The sequence below is a fragment of the Mobula birostris genome, chromosome 11 (assembly GCF_030028105.1).
Source record: "Mobula birostris isolate sMobBir1 chromosome 11, sMobBir1.hap1, whole genome shotgun sequence".
NCBI lineage: Eukaryota > Metazoa > Chordata > Chondrichthyes > Myliobatiformes > Myliobatidae > Mobula > Mobula birostris.
The window spans coordinates 35,251,716-35,269,389 of NC_092380.1; the positions used below are offsets into that span (position 1 = coordinate 35,251,716).

General features: G+C 43.8%; 1 protein-coding gene across 4 annotated transcripts in view; it reads left to right on the top strand.

The window, feature by feature from the left end:
* The window catches only part of LOC140205020 (cytohesin-3-like), a 104,239-nt gene that overhangs the window by 33,354 nt on the left and 53,211 nt on the right, over nucleotides 1–17,674 (top strand). For 2 of the 4 annotated variants that reach the window (XM_072272092.1, XM_072272091.1), the window contains exon 1: nucleotides 13,247–13,452. The exons of the other annotated variants lie outside the window; for them this stretch is intronic. The gene's annotated coding sequence lies outside the window, so the exon portion shown is untranslated. Of the gene's footprint in view, nucleotides 1–13,246; nucleotides 13,453–17,674 lie in introns of those variants that run through there. 4 annotated transcript variants of the gene reach the window in all.

The following is a 17,674-nucleotide window of genomic DNA, read 5'->3' on the forward strand; positions in this document are numbered from 1 at the left end:
GTTGTTGCACTATCCGAGCTGAGAGCTAAAGTGTTGGAGGAGCTACATGCTGGTTAAAATGAAAGTGTTGGCTCTAAGCGTTGTCTGGTGGTCTGGGATAGATCAGCATGTTGTGCAGCAGTGCAGAATGCCAACACATGCAGAATGACCTGCATTGCCCTGGCAGAGGATTCATGTGATTTTGTCGGACCATTCATGGCCACAAATTCCTTGGTCGTAGTGTATGTAGAAGTGTTTCCAATCATCTCCACTACAAGCTCACACACCTTTGATATGTTGAGGAGCCTCTTCTGGTGTTCCCAAACACTTGAGTCAGTAACAATGGACCACAGTTTGTGGTGGAACAATTTCAGTCATTCCTGAAAATGAATGGAATAAGACATATTACATCTGCACCGTATCACCCAGCTGCAAATGGTTTGGTGGAGAATTTTGTCCAGGGTCTGCAGGTGCACTGCGTGCAACGTCAGCAGAATGTGCTACCCTAACACTGAACCAGAAGCTCACCAATTTCCTCCTTGCGTGTCGTAATTCAGCACACTCCACTCCCAACAACTCATCAGCTGTGCTGTTCCATAGTCATCTCCTGTGCTCACACTTGAATTTCTTCAAACCCAATCTCTGGAGGAGTATGCAGGACATACAGCTGAGACAAATTGAGGGATCCTCAAACAAGGAGGGTGGATGTTTCACTCCTGGATAAGCAGTCCTGGCGAGGGACAACAGAGGTGATCACAAGTGGGTAGATTAGGGACAGAACTGGACCACTCTCCTACAGAGTTGAGACTGAGTCTGATGTCATCTGGAGATAGCACATCGATCAATTGAGAAGAGCAGAGCAGAAAGGTGTCCAGATGTGTCAGAACCACTTCCTGCAGTCCCAGAGACAACTCCTGCAACCACCATGGAGGAGACCCCAGAACCTGAGATTGTTTCACAGCTACAAGTCTCACCTGCCAAGAAGAGTGGTCCCCACTCACATCTGCCCCACAACCACCCCCTCCCCCGGGTCAGGAAAGATGTTATCCCACAAGAGTAAGAAATCCTCCACAGTAATTAAATCTTTGTGCCTGAATGGGACAGTTTAAAATTTACTATGCTCTGAATGTCTGTAGAGTAGTTATATTATATAGTCTACTGTGATTATAGTTTTGATGCATTCTATTTTGAGTTGAAGTTTATAGCTAAGCAGGGAGGAGTGTTGTGTATTTAATATTTCAGAATATTTGAGCAATATTATAAATATATTGTTTGATTAAGTATTGTTTTCTGTTTACATAATGCATTTCAGGCTATATGTAAAAATAGGTAAATGGCATACAGCGTCACACCACTACGTGATACGTGCGCACATCGCTTAAAGTAAACACAAAGTTAGGCTCACATTCCTGGCTCTCTTGTTTTCCTATCGATTAGTTTAATGTTTTGGAGTTCCAAAATATAATATGTTCTTAATTAGTGAGGGTGTGAAAGATTATGGGAGAAGGCAGAAGAATGGAATTGAGAGGGATAATAAATTAGCCATGATGGAATAGTGGAGCAGACCTGATGGGCTGAATGGCCTATTTGGGTTCCTATATACTATGGGCTTAAGGTGTTATGGTTAAAGGCCAACAACACTACAGATTTTTTGAATAACAGCCCAATAGTAACTGTCACTGGTTCAATGGTTCAATTTAATATCAGAGAATGTATATAGTATACAACCTGAAATCCTTACTCTCTGCAGACATCCATGAAAGAGAAGAAAAACCCCAAAGAATGAATGAATGAAGCCTCCCCTTACCCCCCATGTACAAGCAGCAGCAAAAGCATTAACCCTCCATCCTCCCCCTCCCTAGCAAGCATCAACCCACCACCCACCATTCAAGCAATAGCAAAGCCTGCCCAGAGACCATGATCTAGAGTCAATCAAAAGCTCCAATCCATCCCAACACTTCAAAATCTCAGACAGGCTCTCTCTCTCACTAGCGAGAGAGAGAGAGAGATATCGCTCCTGTAACAGACAAGGATCCTTCATTTTCACCCTTGTCTTGGTATGGCAAATTGTTCCAGTCCCCTGGTGTACAAAGGGAAGCTATGCTCATGAGGACCCATCTCGCCTTAGTTGACTGCACACCATCTGAAACTATTCTTGCCTGGATATTATCTTAGTTCTTGCCTTCTCATGATATCCCCACCCTCACGGATACTGCCTGATCTGCTAAGTCACTTCAGCCTTTCCTGTGTTGTTCCAGGTTGCTGCACCTGCAGTCCCCGTATCTCTGAGCTCTTTGAGTTGCTGGAACTAGGGGAAATTTTTCCCTCCTCTCTGAACATTTTTTCAGAGAAAAGATAAGTAATTTGATGAATGAGGAAGCTTAGATGATATCATTGAAATACAGGATTCAGATTATTTCTACCAGTTAAAAATGGAGTAATAAATATGGTATTTCTTCTCGAGAGCAGATCTGAGTTGGAAACCTAGTGGCCCATGGATAGAAGATGGATATTTTTTATTAGGAAGATATTTCACCACTGACAGATATCTTTTGAATCAGATTGTCAAAGATGTCAGGCTGTTCTTCACCAAGTCCCCAGCAACTATCAAGTGCTCATTTACACTAATTACAAGAGTTTCCTGCAGATGCTGGAGACCTTGAGCGGCACACGCAAAATGCTGGAGGAACTCAGCACGTCAGGCAGCATCAGACCAGAAGATCTTCAGCCCATTGAGTCCTGCTCACCATTTCATCATGGTTCATTTATTTTCCCTCCCAACCCCAGGCGTCTGTCTTCTCCCAATAAGCTTTGACACCCTGACTAATCAAGAATCTATCAACCTCCACTTTAAATATACCCAATGACTTGGCCTCCACAGCTGTCTGTGGCACTGAATTCCACAGGTTCACCACCCACAGACTAAAGAAATTACTCCTTATCTCTACTCTGAAGGGTCAGCCTTCTATTCTGAGGCTGTGCCCTCTGGTCCCAGACTCTTCCACTTACTTCTGACTGGGCACATTGCAGCCTTCCTGCCTCACCACTAGCTTCAACAATTTTAGAAGATGTGTATTGATTCTGGATTGATTGCATTTTTTTCAAGTTCTTTTGGCGTTTCTGGACAGTTTCACTCTATATTGATGATTTGTTTATCCCCACCTTTCTCTCTCTACACTCCCATCCTGTTACACACATTCTTTTCCTGCTCTCTGCTCATAAACCATAGAAAGAACCATAGAAACTACAGCACAGAAACAGGCCTTTTGGCCCTTCTTGGCTGTGCCGAACCATTTTCTGCCTAGTCCCACTGACCTGCACACGGAACATATCCCTCCATACACCTCTCATCCATGTATCTGTCCAATTTATTCTTAAATGTTAAAAAAGAACCCACATTTACCACCTCGTCTGGCAGCTCATTCCATACTCCCACCACCCTCTGTGTGAAGAAGCCCCCCCCCTAATGTTCCCTTTAAACTTTTCCCCCCTCACCCTTAACCCATGTCCTCTGGTTTTTTTCTCCCCTTGCCTCAGTGGAAAAAGCCTGCTTGCATTCACTCTATCTATACCCATCATAATTTTATATACCTCTATCAAATCTCCCCTCATTCTTCTACGCTCCAGGGATAAAGTCCTAACCTATTCAACCTTTCTCTGTAACTGAGTTTCTCAAGTCCTGGCAACATCCTTGTAAACCTTCTCTGCACTCTTTCAATCTTATTTATATCCTTCCTGTAATTTGGTGACCAAAACTGAACACAATACTCCAGGTTTGGCCTTACCAATGCCTCATACAACCTCATCATAACATCTTCCTACTTCTTCTGAATCTTAAAAACTCTTCCTTGTGGAGTTCTTTCAGTACCAATGAAACAATAATTCCACAAGTTCTGAATATCTCTGGCATTATCTGTTAGGAAAAGAAGGTGTCTGGCTTGCTTATCTTTATCACTGTGAAATTAAGGTATAGGTCAAGAAGACAACATGCACTTATAAAACATTGGTTAGACCCCACTTGGAGTATTGCATGGAGCACTGTTCACCCCAGTACAGGAAGGCTGGGGAGAAGGTGTAGAAGTTTATCAGGATGCTGCCTGTATTAGAGGGCATAGTGATAAGGAGAGGTTGCACATGGCTATCTTTCATCAGATGTTTGGAAAATTTGGTGTTATCAAAGGCTCTAGCAAATTTCTGCTAATGTGCTGTGGGAAGTGTTCTGACGGGTTGCATCACCATCTGATATGGAGGAGCCACTGCACAGGATCAGAGCATTGTAAACTCAACCATCCCCATTGCTGGCTTACCCCACCAGCCAGGAAACCTTCAAAAGGTGATGTGTCAAGAAGATGGCATCCATCATTAGGCCATTCAGCCCATTGAGTCTGCTCTGCCATTTGATCATGGTTGATCCATGTCCCTCTTAACCCTGTTCTGCCTTCTCCCTGTAACCTTTCATGACGTGACTAATCAAGAATCTATCAACCACTGCTTTAAATACAATCAATGATCTGGCTTCCAGCTGTGGTAATGAATTCCACAGATTCACCACCCTCTGGCTAAAGAAATTCCTTCTCATCTCTGTTCTAAATGGATGTCCCTCTATTCTGAGATTGTGCCCTGTGTTTAAGCACTCTTGTCACCCAGGAAATGCCCCTTTCCCGTTGCTGCTCTCAGGAGCCTGAGGACCCACACTCAGTGTTTTGGGAGCAGCGTATTCCCCTCCACTGTCAGGTTTCTGAACAGTCCATGGACCCATGAACACTACCTCACTATCTTGCTTGCTTTTTTGGACTACTTATTTACTTCTTTATATTTCTTATTGTAACATAGAATTTTGTGTATTGCACTGTCCTGCTGCTGGATAACAACAAATTTCACAACATATGTCAGTGATACTAAACCTGGTTCTGAATCTTATTCTGATTCTGAAAAAAACTTGATTTTTTTTTCCCTCTGGAGGCTGAGGGGAGACCTGATAGAGGTACCTAAAATTATGCAAGACGTAAATAGAGTAGACGGTCAGAATCTTTTTTCCCACGGTTGAATTGTCAAATTCTAGAGAGCATGTCTTTAATTTAAGGAGGTAAAGTTTAAAGGAAAGGCGTGAGGAAAGTTTGTTCATGCAGAGTGTGTTAAGTACCTGGATTGGGCAGCCAGGGGTGGAAGTAGAAGCAGATATGATAGTGCTGTTCTAGAAGCTTCTAGTTTGGTATATGTGTGTGTGTGTGTGTGTGTGTGTGTGTATATACATGTCCTAAGAAGGTCTTGGCCCGAAATGTCGACTGTTGTTTCATTACCATAGATGCTGCTCCAGTCGACATCTATGTCTATATGTTTCTCCAGTCGATGTCATATAGACATTTTGTGTGCCTATATGCACACAACCACAAGAAACTGCAGAGTTGTGGACACAGCTCAGCGCATCACAGGAAGCAGCCTCCCCTCCATAGACTCTATCTACACTTCTCACTGCCTCTGTAAAGCAGCCACATAATCAGAAACCCCAACCACCCCAGGTACTTTCTCTTCTCCCCTCTCCCATCGGGCAGAACATACAAAAGCCTGAAGACACGTATCACCAGGCTCAAGGACAACGTCTACCCCACTGTTATCAGACTCTTAAATGGACTCTTGTACGATAAGATAGACTCTCAGCCTCACATCTACCTCATTATGATCTTGCAGTTGATCTTTTACCTGCACTGCACTTTCTCAAACAACAGGAATTCTGCAGATGCTGGAAATTCAAGCAACACACATCAAAGTTGCTGGTGAACGCAGCAGGCCAGGCAACATCTCTAGGAAGAGATACAGTTGACACTTTAGGCCGAGATCCTTCTTCAGGACTAACTGAAGGAAGAGTTAGTTAGAGCTATGTTCTATGTTCTATGTTCCATTCTATCTCAATGAACTGTGTAATGGTTTGATCTGTATGAACTGTATGCAATTCAAGTTTTTTACTGTCTTGGTACCAGTGACAGTAATAACCAAATACCAATACCATAGAAGAACATTCGGGGAAAGGAAGGACATAGACCATGTACAGGCAGAGGGGATTTAGTTTACCTTGGCATGGTGTTCAGCATAGACATTGTGAGCCAAAGAGCCTCCTCCTGTGCTGTACTGATTTATATTCGATGCTCCATGGCAGAGTTTGTCTTGCTTTGTGCATTGTTGCAGAGATGTTGACAGACTCTGCTCTCGGTTTCTCTGTCATGCACTAATTAGGCCACTTCCTGCAATGCAGAGATCTGCGCTTGGATGGGGAATGGGGAATTGCAGCCACGGGCTTCAGAAGTGACTTCCTCCTCAGAACACCAATACCCTGCTTCCCTTTTCCCAGGCTCTCAGCATTAGGCAATGCTCTACTGAGTCAGACCCGCCTGAGCAATTCCCAATGTTCACTATTAGTGCAACCCCGCAGTCTGGTTTCTGTTAGATGCTAATGACAAACTGATCATTAAGTAATTTATTATACAAATCCATAGCAACGCACACAAAATGCTGGAGGATCTCAGCAGGCCAGGCAGCACCGATGGAAGTGAATAAACAATCGATGTCTGGGTTACACAGGACTGGAACGGAAGGGAGAAGACACCAGGATAAAACTGGGGGAGGGGAAGGAGGAAGGCTAGAAGGTGATAGGTGAAGCCAAGTGGGTAGGAAAGTTAAAGAGCTGGAGAGGAAGGAATGTGATAGGAGAGGAGAGTGGACCACAGGAGAAAGGGAATGAGGAGGGGCACCAGGGGGAAGTGATAGGCAGATGAGAAGAGGGAAGAGGCCAGAGGGGGGAATAGAAGAAGACGGGAAGAGGAGGGAGTTATTTTTACCTTTATACAAATTTATTGTCATGTGCACAAGTACTTTATGTGTATGCACAGCGCAATGAAAAACTTACTTGCAGCAGCATGACAGTCACATCACATCAGATACATAATATTCACAAGGGAAACATAAATGAGTGACACAAATTACAGAAAATTATATCAGAAAAACACTGCTTTAACAAAAGTAGGTCCATTATAGGGCAAAGTAGTCAAACTCATCATAGTGTTGCCACACTTCAGTAATGCTTAGGGTCGTGCTGGTTGGTACAAGAAGCAAGTAGCTGAAGTGAAGTCTCTGTTCCTGGCCCTGGCGATTTGTGACTTCAGGCTTCTGTACCTCCTGCCGATGGGTAGCTATGAGAAGATGGTCGGGACCTTTGATGACAGATGCGGTAATCTTGATGTAGATATAGATATTACTGATGGTGGGGAGGGACGTGTCTGTGATGTACTGGGCTAAATCCACTACTCTCTGCAGCTCCTTACGTTCCTGTGCATTTGAATTATCACACCAGACCACGACGCAACTAGTGAAGATACTTTCAACAATACCATCTGTAGAAGTTTGTTTGAATGTTTGGTGGCAAGCTGAACCTCCTTAACCTTCTAAGAAAGTAAAGTCCCATAAGACAAGATACAGGAGCAGAAGTAGCCCATTCAGCCCATCAAGTCTGCTCCGCCATTCAATCATGGGCTGATCCAGTTCTTCCAGTCATCCCCACTCCCCTGCTTTCACCCTATATCCTTTAATGCCCGGGCTAATCAAGAACCAATCTGTCTCTGCCTTAAATACATCCAATGACTTGGTTTTCACAGCCGCTCATGGCAACAAATTCCATAGATTTACCACCCTCTGACTAAAGTAATTTCTCCGCACCTCAGTTCTAAAAGGACATCCTTCAATCCTGAAGTCGTGCCCTCTTGTCCTAGGTTCCCCTACTATGGGAAATAACCTTGCCATATCTAATCTGTTCAGGCCTTTTAACATTTGAAATGTTTCTATGAGATCCCCCCTCATTCTCTTGAACTGCAGGGAATACAGCCCAAGAGCTGCCAGACATTCCTCATATGGTAACCCTCTCATTCCCAGAATCATTCTCGTGAATCTTCTCTGAACCCTCTCCAATGTCAGTATATCCTTTCTAACATAAGGAGCCCAAAACTGCACACAATACTGCAAGTGTGGTCTCACGAGTGCCTTATAGAGCCTCAACATCACATCCCTGCTCTTATATTCTATACCTCTAGAAATGGATGCCACATTGCATTCGCCCTCTTCACAGCCGACTCAACCTGGAGGTTAACCTTTAGGGTATCTTGCATAAGGACTCCCAAGTCCCTTTGCATCTCTGCATTTTGAATCTTCTCCCCATCTAAATAATAGTCTGCCCGTTTATTTCTTCCACCAAAGTGCATGGCCATACACTTTCCAACATTGTATTTCATTTGCCCATTCCCCTAAACTAATTAAGTCTCTCTGCAGTTTCTCTGTTTCCTCAACACTACCAACTCCTCCACCTATCTTCGTATCATTGGCAAATTTAGTCACAAATTCATTAATACCTTAGTCTAAATCATTGACATACATCTTAAAAAGCAGCGGTGTCAACACCAACCCCTGTGGAACTCCACTGGTAACCGGCAGCCAGCCAGAATAGGATCCCTTTATTCCCACTCTCTGTTTTCTTCTGACCAGCCAATGCTCCACCCATGCTCATAACTTTCCTGCTAAGCAGCCTCATGTGTGATACCTTGTCAAAGGCCTTCTGAAAATCTAAGTACACCACATCTACTGCATCTCCTTTGTCTACACTGCTTGTAATTTCCTCAAAGAATTGCATTAGGTTTGTCAGACAGGATTTTCCTTTCCCTAGTGTGTCTTTCTTGTGATTGCATCTATGTGCTAGGCCCAGGTCAGGTCACAGCCGAATGTACCTCTGAACTGAATTAATAAGCTCTTCCTGGGCTTCCAGCCAGGTACGGGTTTCAATCTTAACTGATGTTTCGATGACAAGCTCTTCCATCTTCATCAGGGACGATGCCTGGGCATGTCTAGTCCCTTACGGGTTTGTGGATTTCCACGGTTTCTGGAAGGATTGCCAGGATCCTGAAGAAATACCGGATTAATACCATCCACGAACTTGTAAGGAAGCTCAAATCACTGGTTATGTGGGTCAAGGATGACCTGGGACTCAGGTTGGCTGGTGTTTACAGGATTCCCAAAGCAGTGTATATCGGCCAGACGGGATGTGCAGTAGAAACCCGCATCAAGGAGCACAGGAAGTTTATCTGTTTGGGTTACCCAGAGAAATTGGCGGAGGCAGAACATTGCATTTGCAACGGCCATAGGATTGACTTCAAAGGCACAAAACTGCTAACGGCTTTTGGAATGCTCGGTAAAGGAAGCCATTGAGTAAAACTAAAGGAAAATAATTTTCACAAAGACAAAGGTCTCGCTCTAAGAACAAACTGGAATTTGATTGTAAACAAAGTGGGAGAGCAGAAACCTGATTGGATGAGGACTAACCAATCAGGAGGGATGGACAATGGGGTATAAATGCCACTGGACTAAACATGCCCAGTCATCATCCCTGATGAAGATGGCAGTTTGCCATCAAAATGTCAGTTAAAATCGATACTTATACCTGACTGGAATCCCACGAAGAGTTTATTCATCATATACGCTGGGAAAGCCTTCTTGTGAATTGAATGTTTGCTGGGTTGTACCAGGTGGTGATACGTGTGTGTAGAGTCACATAGAAATCTAATGGGAGTTGATAGCCTTCCCCAAAAAACATCAATGAACTGGAAGGGTTTGTCACTAATGCTGACAGAAGCTTAACTACTAAAGCATAAGACATAGGAACAGAAATAGGCCATTTAATACTAACTCGTAATATTTAAGAACCTATCAATGTCCATTTTGAATATACTCAATGATGTGGCTCCACAGCCGTCTGTAGCAATGAATTCTTCAGATGCACTAATGACTTGAGTTTAAAGTTGTGATTTAAACACAAATCCCTGGATGAATCAGCTGGGCCGTAGAAATTTGTTTGGGAATGTAATCTTACACCTTGTAGCATAAGAAGAGGCCATTTGGTACATCGTTCCTGTACTAGCTCGTTGCAGAAGGTCACTGATGGCCGTTATTCTCCATCCCATGCCCGTTTCACCACCACTTTCTCCTTTTCAGGAAATTAGCCAATTCTGCAAAGTTATTGTTGGATTTCCTTCCTTGTCCCATTCACTTAGGGAGCTTCTGACTACAGCAAGTTGGTTCCTCAGTCTGAAACCAATGTCAGCCCGTGACTGAGCTGAGGAAGCCAGACAGGATTTGCAGAATTACTCAAGAGTTAGGAACAAACAAAGGTCATTTAGCCCAATGAGGGTGCTAAACCCTTGAGTCATAATCAAATAATGGAGCAGACTCGATGGGCCAAATGGCCTAATTCAGCTCCTATGTCTTATGGTCTTATGGTCTTATTTACATATGTGATCCCCTGTCATTGTGATGGAATTCGCAAGTGTGTCATTTGGCAGTGTTCTGATGCAGCTGGTGAAGTCATAGAGTCATAGAGAACTACACCACAGAAGCAGGCTCTTCAGCCCATCTAATTTGTGCTGGACTGTTATCCTGCCTAGATCCATCTACCCACGCCTGAACTGAGCACTCCAAAACTCTCTCATCCAAACTTCTCCTCAGTGCCACAACTGAACCTGCATCCACCACTTCCACTGGCAGCTCATTCCACACTTGCACCACCCTCTGAGTGAAGAAGTTCCCTCTCAGGTTCCCCTTAAGTAATTCACCTTTCACCCTTAACCTATGACCTCTAGTTCCAGTCTTACCCAACCTCTATGGGAAAAGTCTGCTTGTGTTTACCCTATCAATACCCCTCATAATTTTGTATACCTCTATTAAATCTCACCTCATTCTCCTACGCTCCAGGGAATAAAATCAAGTTCAGGATCAAGTTCATTGTCATCTGGCTGTACATATATACAAACAAACAAAACAATATCCCTCCAGACCTTGGTGCTCCCACAAAACATATATCACACACAGCACATATACCAAAATATTACCACAAATAATTTAATAAAATATAATTCAAAATGCACGTAGTGCACAGGACAGTAAACAGTAAACAGTACAGTAAACAGCTTGCTGTCCTAGTGGCAAAACCTCGGTGGTGTCAGGCTATTCATTAGTCTCACAACCTGAGGGAAGAAACTGTTACCCAGTCTGGCAGTCCTAGTCCTGATGCTCCTGTACCTCCTTCCAGACAGTAGTAGGCCGAAGAGATTGTGGGATGGGTGGTGGGGATCCTCAACAATGTTTTGGACCTTTGTCTGTGATGCTCCCAGTAAATGTCACAAATAGGTGGGAGGAAGACCCCAGTGATCTTCTCAGTGGTTGTCACTGTTGTCTGTAGGGTCTTGTGGTCCAGTGCCTTGCAGCTTCCGTACCACACAATGATGCAGCCAGACAGGACACGCTTGATGGTTCTCCTGTAGAAAGTCGTTAGAATGGAGTGGAGAGCCTTGCACACCTCAGTCTCCTCAGAAAGTGCAGACACTGCTGTGCCTTCTTGACTAGTGAGGAGGTGTTGTAGGTCCAGGTCAGGTTGTCCGCTATGTGCACACCAAGGAACTTTGTGCTCTTCACTCTCTCCACAGCAGAGCTATTGATGTGCAGTGGAGAGTGGTTGACTGTGCCTCCCTGAAGTCCACAATCATCTCCTTTGTCTTGTCCACAGTGAGACTCAGGTTGTTGTTCTCACACCATTTGACAAGCCTCTCTGCCTCCTTTCTGTGTACCAACTCATCATTGTTGCTGATGAGGCCAACCACTGTAGTGCCATCAGACAACTTGATGATGTGGTTTGGACTGGATCTGGCAGTGCAGTCATAGGTCAGTGATGGGCTGAGCGTACAGCCCTGTGGGGCACCAGTGCTCAACATGATGTTGCTGCCAACTCTGACTGGAGTCTTCCCATCAATAAGCTGCAGAGAGGGGTGTTGAGTCCCAACGAGGACAGTTTACCCACCAGCCTCTGAGGGATGATCATGCTAAATGCTGTGCTAAAGTCGATGAACAACATCCTGACATGCAAGACATTGCTTTCTAGGTGGGACCTAGAATGTGAAGGTCATAAATTATTCAACACTTCCTTGTATGTCAGGTCCTCAAATCCTGGCATCTTTGTAAATTTTCTCCGTGAAAACCTACCTGAGGTTCTAAGAGAGATGAAGAAGCTCAACCCTGGACAGACCCATGGTTGATTTACTGTATTTCTTTGTGCTACTGTGAACACCTGCAAGGAAATGAACCTCAGGGTAGTATATTCTGTGACAAATGCACTTTGATAATGATTATTTTGGACTTTTAACTTTGGATTTTACTAGCTGCTAGTTCTGGATAATTGACTCAGGGACAGGATCTTCAGTTTCCTTACACATCACAGAGTTCTGCCAATGAGATACTTTCATTTGGCTTGACCAAGATATCAGAAGCCATTGACCGAAAAGGGCCAGCTGATTTTCTTAAACCTGAAGACAGGAAATTTGAATCTTGGAGGACAGTCTGTGTGTGTGAGAGAGGGAAGAATGGGGCTTGTTTTGCTGTTGTTGTGTTCTGTGAGGTTCTGCTGGACATGGTGAGTATGCCAAATTGGCACTGGAATGTGTGGAGACACTTGTTGGCAGCCCCCAGCACTTCCTTGGTTTGTTTTGGGTGGCAACACAAACAATACATTTCACACCCTGTTTTGATGTACATGTGATCAATTAATGCATCTGAATCTGAATCTAAGCACAAGGGTACCAAGGACATCAGCTGACCAAGGAAATTGAGGGAAGTAGAGGCACTGAGTAATACATTTATGCTGAACCAATCCAAGCTCTCCATGGTGCCCACACAGCTAGTCCCAATTTTCTGCATTTGGCCTACGCCCCTTCAAGCCTCACCCCTTCAAGTGCTTCTTAAATGCTGCTATTGTAGTTGCCTCGATGACCTCCTCTGGCAGCTCGTTCAATTTTCTCACCAGCCTCTGAGTGAAAAACTGCCCCTTTTTAAATCTTTACCTCTCACCCTAAACCTATGCACCCCTAGTTCTGGACTCCCTACCTTAGGAAAAAGATTGTTACTGTATCCTTTTCTCTGCCTTTCATAATTTTAAACATTTCTATAAGATTACCCCTCATTCTCCTACTTTCCAAGAAATGAAGACTTGGTTTGATCAACCTCTCCCTGTAAATGGTACCTCTTTGGCAAGGAACAAGTTGCAGAAGGAGAGGATGGTGAGTCATGGGCCATCACCATGGCACAAAAAGTGTTAAGCACAACACTTACCAACTTCTTAGTAAAACAGAGCACTCACTGTTTCCTGGAACTGACGGTGGACGAGGTCACAGGGGGCGGGATTTAGTGCTGTTTTAGGTTTTTAGATAACAGTGCACCAAACCTAAGTTCTGGCAGTACCCACACATCATCTGGTCATTAATCTTTTACTGGGGGAGAGGAGATACATTATAAGCAGATCGTCCAATTCCTTAGCACTGTGTTGGATATTACATACCGTATGTGGTCGGCTATGAACAGTTCCTGTACTGCACCTTCAATGTTCTAACATTCTCAGTGAGTTCCCTATTGGCTATTTCTATCAACTACTGGTTACGCGCGGGCAAGGTGCATTGACAAGGTGATTTGATGACCTGAAGAGCAGGGGCCACTAGTTTGTTCAAGTAAGATCTGAGACTAAACACTAATCAATTAACTAGTTCATCCGGTTTGCTGTTGTTGTGTTGTTAGGCAGAGAAGGTTAGAAAAGGTAAGGAGAAAGTACTGTATACGTGAGTCTTTAGACCGCTTTCTGTCATTACATGCCTTAAGTGTCTGTTATATGGGACAGTCTGTGGTTTTGGCTAGCAACCTTGGTCAAACCAGGAGAGCAAATTATTCTGCAAAGCCCTTAGACACACGCTTGCTTTCACAGTGAGACGTCCATTGTCGGCTGGGAGATTGTACGATTTTAGACACCACACATTCCCCCTCCACTTCTGAGAAACAGCAAAGTGTTTACAGGTAAACAAACGCAGATGCAGTTTCTTTGTTCCAGCAGAGAAGCTGTCTACATCTCTGTGCTGGGTTCTTGAATGCCCTTCAGTTTGTTGCAGTTGCCTGCCCCTTCCTCAAGCTTGGCAGATTTTCTTTTACCTTCTTAAGAATTTATGCAATTCCCTTCTGAAAGCTCACATTGAATTTGTCTACAGCCTCTTAAGAAACACTCTTCAGATCAATGTTTAAAAAGTGGAGGAACAGAGGGATCTTTGGGTCCAATTCCGTAGATTCCTCAAAGTTGCTATGCATGCTGATGGGGTGGTCATAGTGTTTTAACCTTCATTTGTCAGGAGATTGAGTTCAAGAGTCACAAGGTGATGCTGCAGCTCTATAAAACTCTAAGTGTGTTAGAACACACTTGGAATATTGTGTTTGGTCTGCTCGCTCCATTATAGGAAGGATGTGGAAGCTTTAGAGAGAGGGCAGAGATGAGTTACCAGGATGCTACCTGGATCAGAGAGTATGTATTATTGGGATAGGTTGAGTGAGCTAGGGTTTTTCTCTTTGGAGTGAAGGAGGATGAGAAATGATAAGATGATAAGATGCATGGATCAATTGGACAGCCCAATACCTTTTCCCAGGGCGGAAATGGCTAATACGAGAGGGCATAATTTTAAGATGGTTGGAAGAAAGTACGGTGGGTGTCAGAAGTAAGTTTAACACACAGAGAGTGGTGGGTGTATGGAACGTGCTGCCAAGGGTGATGGTAGAGGCAGATATATTAGGGGCATTTAAGAGACTCTTAGATAGGCACATGGATGGAAGAAAACTGGAGAACTATGTGGAAGAGAATGGTTAGATTGATCTTGGAGTAGATTAAAAGTACAATATAACATCATGGACCCAAGGGCCTTTACTGTGCTGAATTGTTCTATGTTCTAAGATTTTCTTCTCAAACCTCCAGTTCATTTGCAAATTATCTTAGCGTTACTTTTGTTCAGCAATACTTAGATACCTTGCCAGTGGAAACATGATCTCAGTATTATTTACTTATTTAATTTTTTTAAATTTGTACAGTTTGTCTTCTTCTGTGCATTGGTTGCTTGTGGGTATTTTATCATGGATTCTATTGTATTTTATTATTTTCCTGTGAATACCTGCAAGAAACTGAATCTCCAGGTAGCATTTGGTGACATTCAAAGCTCAAAGTTCAAAGTACATTTATTATCAAAGTATGTATACACTAAACAACCTTGAGGTTCATCACATTACGAGCAGCCACAAAAAACCCCAAAGAACCCATAAAAAAAGACTGTCAAACATCCAAGGTGCAGAGAAAAAAACCATCAAATTGTGCAAACAGTAAAAGTAAGCAAACAGAAAGTGAATCCACTAACAGGAAGCCTATGGCAGCCATACCAGGCCATACCCTCAACCTCAGTTCAGTGCAGAGCCGAGTAAATATCATGGAGCATCTAGCAGATTTGGCCTGACTCTTGCATTTGGTCCCAACACCCTGCCTTTTCAATCTGGCCCTGTGTTTAAATTGGCCAAAACATCGGTTCGTTCCTCACTCTAGGACAAGTCACTTTGACACATTCTGGGCCTGGATCCCACTGCCACATTTTGGCCTGTACCCGACCTTTACAAATTCGCCTGGTGCTTAGATCAACCAGACCTCGGGTCTGTCCTTACTTTCAGTTCAGATGGACGGGCCCCAACTATTCCTCACCTCTGTTCGGCCTGACTTTGCCTTGCCTCCGTTAACCTTGAATCTGCCTCAACCTCAGCTCAGCTTCACCTCGCACCCACTCACTTTGACCCTCGACTCAGCCCCCCCTTCGCTCCCCTCTGCATTGTTCACGATGATTGTTAACCATAAATTTTACTAGAAAAAGTATTAGTAAATAAAGTATTTAGTTGTATCCTTTGTCTTGTTTGTCACCAGTAAATAGTCACTGGGCTTTGTCGGCGTCATCTTAATTTGGACATACAGTACAGGCATTTTGATATTTTTACTTTGAACTTTAAACTTTAAGTATGTTCTCTCTAACCAGTCCATCAAAACCCTTCAAAATACTGAGCACCTCTTACTAAATCCCTCAGTGGAAATTCTTCAGTCCTTCCAGGGAACGATGGGATGGTGGAGCAGACTCAATGGGCTGAATGGCCTAATTCTGCTCCTATGCCTTTTGGTCTTAGGGAATGAACTTCCCTTCTACCATTCTAACAAATTATTTCTGTATCCTGTCTAAGGAGACCATTCTCAGATGAAGTTAATACCCTGTCTGTCTTCCAAGAGGGTAGCCCGGGAGTCTAGGATCAGTGACACATCATTAATTACAATTCCAACCACTCAGAACTGGCATCAGAGTCAGGTTTACTATCACTGTGAAATGTCGTGAAATTTGTTGCTTTGCAGTAGAAGTAGACTGCAATACATAAAAATTACAATATGAAATATACTAAAAATAAAAACATAGTGCACAAAGAGAACATAATCGTGATGTAGTGTCCATGGGTGGGTTCATAGACTGTTCAAAAATCTGAAGGAAGGGGGAAAACTGTTTCTAAAACATTGAGTGTATGTCTTCAGGCTTCTGTACCTCCTCCCTGATGGTAGCAATGAGAAGAGTTCAGGTCCTAGATGGCGAAGCTCCTTCCTGATGCCTTCTTGGTGCATCGCCTTTTGAAGATGTGCTCGATGCTGGGGAGGCTAGCGCCCGTGATGGAGCTGGTTGAATGTGCAACTCTCTGCAGCTTTTTCTGATTCCACACCAGCCAGTGATGCATTCAGTCAGAATCCTCTGCACATTATATCCGTAGAAATTTGCTAGAGTCTTTGGTAACATACTATATCTCCACAGACTCCTAATGAAATATAGGAACTGGTGTGTCTTCTTCATAATTGTATCAATATGTTGGCCCAGGATAGATCCTCTGAGACGCTGACACCCAGGGATTTAAAGCTGCTTGCACTTTCCACTGCTGACCCCTCGATGAGAACTGATGTGTTCCCCCGACTCCCCTGTCCTGAAATCCACCAAGAGTTCCTTGGTCTTACTGATGTCAAGTTTGAGGTTGTTGTTGTGACACCAGTTGATCTATCTCCCTCCTGTGTGCTTCCTCATCAGTCACCAGTCGCTGAGATCTCCTCCTGTAAACTCCTCCCTGAGTTTATTCTCTCCATTCTTGATGGTCATGCCTTCTTCTCTCCAGGGATTGTAATTCTTTCACTTTCTTCCTCCCTCCTTTTCAAGTTGTTCATTAAATCCTAACACTTCGATAAACCCTCTGCTTGTCTGCACCTCCTCCTTCCCTTTCACCTGTGGTCCACTCTCCTCTCCTATCACATTCTTTCTTCAGCCCTTTTCCAACTGCCAATTTCATCCTCCCACCCTCCCTCTCCCACCCACCTTCTCCCCGCACCTGGCTTCACCTATCACTTTCTAACTTATACTCCTTCCCCTCCCCCCACATTCTTATTCTGGCTTCTTCCCCTTTCCTTTCCAGTCCTGGTGAAGTATCTTGGTTTAAAATGTTGACTGTGTATTCCTCTTCATAGACGTTGCCTGCCCTGCTGAGTTTCCCCCAAGCAAGAGAAAATCTGCAGATGCTGGAAATCCAAGCAACACACTCAAAATACTGCAGGAACTCAGCAGGCCAGGCAGCATCTATGGAAAAGAGTACAGTCTCAGCCCAAGATGTCAAATATACTCTTTTCCATAGTTGCTGCCTGGCCTGCTGAGTTCCTCCAACATTTTGTGTGTGTTACTGTGAATTTCCAGCATCTGCAGAA